The following is a 3,461-nucleotide window of genomic DNA, read 5'->3' as shown; positions in this document are numbered from 1 at the left end:
ATTATTATTTTTTTTTTACTTTGGGCAAGGTTGAATTTGATAGCATTCCACTCAAATATAATTCATGTTGCAATTATCAGATATTACAAATTGTTCAGTTTATTGTAACAGAAGGAATCCCAGTGAAATAAGCACTTTGGTGCCAATAGAGATTTATGAAAAGCTGTTGAAATTTTTGTTTGTTTTACAAAATGTTAGAGGTATTCCAAAATGTCTGAAGGGTATTTTATTATGTTTAAGAACCAAGACAAAGTTAGAAACATTCAATTCAGAGGCGCAGATAACTGTCAGACCCTGTATAGATAAACAGTAGTTACTTTGTCTGGCTTAACAGCTGCTTCTCCATAAAAACATCACAATACTGGATGGATTTCTACTTTTGGAAAGACATCAAATGATTCGAGTCAACACGCAAAACGAGGCACTGCTCAGCGAAGCACATTTAAAGGACATAAACCATCGAAGCCTGGCCACAGTACAGCCTCAGTGAGCCAACTGAGGGTTTTGAAAAGTACTCCACTTCTATAACCTGGAAATAGACACTAAATTTCATATTCAGTTATGATCACAACTCAAGTGAGGAATCATAACACATTCCACATTAGCCTGTCTTTTTTTTTTTTTTGGAGCTAGGAGTGTAGTCCCGGCTGATTTGGCTCTGGATAATGTTAGTGAGGTTTCCCTTGCACGACACGGATAGCTGCAAGGCAAAGCCCCGCCCATTTCTTCTTCCTGGGACAGCCACATGTTGGTTCATGAATCAAGAGATGAATGCTAGGCACGGTTTCAACCACATTCACGGTTTTAAACCATTTCCTTATGTCATCATACTTTTCTTTCATAAGCAGAGCAAAGACAAAAAAGCCACATTGGTAGCATTTTTATATCAAACTGCTTTCCCTTTCATTCTGAAGGCCATGCATACAGGATCAAAGTTTGGTGCTAAAACCTCTTAGGAAATCTTTGTGTGAATTGTGAGAAAGTGAAAAAGAAGATGCTTCGGACTAAGATGTACTGCAGAGCTGCTCATGATAAGATCAACCCAAAATGAGGTTTCTTCACAGACAAGGATAATAGGTTTGACAGAAGTCTGCATTGCTTGTGGCCAGTCACACAAAGAAGTTCTCAGAAGAGTTAAGGACAGACTTTTTACATAGAAAAAACCCCCAAACATTTTTCATCTAGTAAACAACTTCAAGGCATCTCTAAGGGTCTCCTGTGTAAAATAACCAAGTTGGACTGTCTTATACCCAAAGGAAATAATGAGTTTAACATTTTTCACATTCTTCAGTGAAGACCAAGGTCAAGATTTTCCACTCAGCAAGAGAAACCCTTAGAAAATACATAGTTCCATATATATCTCTGCACTACTTCAAACCACTTGAAAGGTTCAAAAACACTACTGGCAGGCTACTGCTTTGGAGTTTCATCCACAACTAAACGGAGCTGATGGTGCATGCGGTTGTCAGCCTTTAAGCAAGCGTTTCAGGATAATTTTGTTTTCCCAAGCAGTACAGATATTTCTATTCTTGTGAACTAAAAGGGCAAATGAACATCTGACAAGTCAATGGAAAATGTAATGATGATTTAATATATAAACACGATAAAAAGATTTAGTTTGAGTGGGGAAAGACCAGCCGTTGCACTGTGAGGAATGCTTGATACTGCGGCTCTGTAAACAGTGTCCCACACAATCGATCAGTTTCTTTCAGCTCAAGTTAAATTTAAACAAGTGCCTTTTAGCCTGTGGGACCTGCCCATTTTGTTTGCCCTTCTGCCGTTTCCACCTTACTTCACTTGTGGTATTTAAATAGGTCATGCTGGATCTGTCCTAAAAACAGATGGAGGATGTCACGAATTAAAAAAATGTTTCCACTGTGCCTTTGGGGAAGTGAACTCTCTCTTACAAAAGACCAGGGTCACAGTGAACCGTAAAATAACGATTGGGCAAGGGGCGATGGAAGTTACACAGTTAAAACCGCTTCTTGTCTATAACCTAGATTGCACCTTTATAAAAATATTCTTCTTGCTTTTTTCCCCCCCCTGTCTAGATGTCAAATTGTGGCAGAGTGAAAGTTGGGAAGTTGTGTAATTTACCACAGATGCGCACATTTGCATGAACAACTTCCTCATCGAGACAAAAATACTGCTGCAAAAGCCTCCTTTGTGCACACGGTCCTTGAATAATTACCACACTGGGGTAAATTAGTCCCATGATTCCAACATCACCTGTAAATATGAAGCTGAATTACAAATGGATGAACTTGAGGTGAAATTTGTTAACCAAAAGCCAGATAAGTCAAGATGCAGAGAGAGCTTTAATCCAGCATGTTCCAGAAAAAAAAGCCTTTCTATGCTGAAGAGCCAAGGTAAAGAAACGCTTCCTTTCTGTACTTTAATACAGCCTCATTTTTTCCTATTAATCTGTTATTCAAAATAATGTAAATATTTACATTTTCTCTGAAAAGAACTTAATGGAAGCCAGCTTTAAACTTATGACCAAAACCCTGATCGAGTTATGGATGCATAGTAACAATCAGACAATTTTCAAGTGAAAATACACAACTGTTTCTAAAGTTGGATACATTTTCTAGATGGATGCATATTTCATTGGCTTATTATGGATTTGAACAATCTTTAAGAATTATTTGTAAAGTCCTGCCAGTGGTTTTCCAGCTTTTCCAGTCATAAAAGACATGGTGGGTCAGGGGCAACGTATGGTCCAGGGCATTTGTTTAGGGACACTTCAACATGTAGTGTCGGTGTAAGCTGGAGCAACTCATGGTAGATTACTGCTCTTCCTCCTGAGACACTAAAACAATGATTCATAGTCATTTCTAAAATTTTAGTTTTATAATGCTGTTACAATTATATTTCACTTTCCCAGAAGCAATCATATTAGATAAGAAAATGCTTTTTAGTGGAATTTAGCAGACCAAGTTATTTGATCAATGTTTCTCTGTGCCATTTACTGATTCAGTTGAAGTTTCTTACTCACACACACACACACACACATCAAGGTAAATAAGCAGAAACTAATCTTGTAATAGTTCTTAGAAATGTTGATGCATTACACAGTATTGTTGCATATACAACAAAGTGGAAGAAAAACAAAATGGGGACACCTCTTCCCTCTGTCAGATCAGTTAGACGTCTTTAGAAATTTAAATAACTGTACATTTCCTTATTTTGGTCTAGTTTCCTTTTCTAACGTTTCACTCTTTGGTGACAAGTAATAAATCCCTCTGTGCACAGATGCACTCGTTAACACAAACCATGAACGAGTTTTGTAAACAACACTACAAAAGGAACACATTTCAAAGTCTTCCACTGCTTCACCAGTGACAAAATAATTTTGCATATATTCAAAAGAAATTAACATTTCTACTAACAGTCAGACTCACTACAAGACCAACAGTGCCACCATGTGGACATAGGACAACATGAAAAAGCCAGATGGA

This window comes from Poecilia reticulata, chromosome 3 (assembly GCF_904066995.2).
Source record: "Poecilia reticulata chromosome 3, P_reticulata-male-v2, whole genome shotgun sequence".
Lineage (NCBI taxonomy): Eukaryota > Metazoa > Chordata > Actinopteri > Cyprinodontiformes > Poeciliidae > Poecilia > Poecilia reticulata.
The sequence above is the reverse complement of the archived record's forward strand: the minus strand, read 5'-3'. Positions refer to the sequence as shown.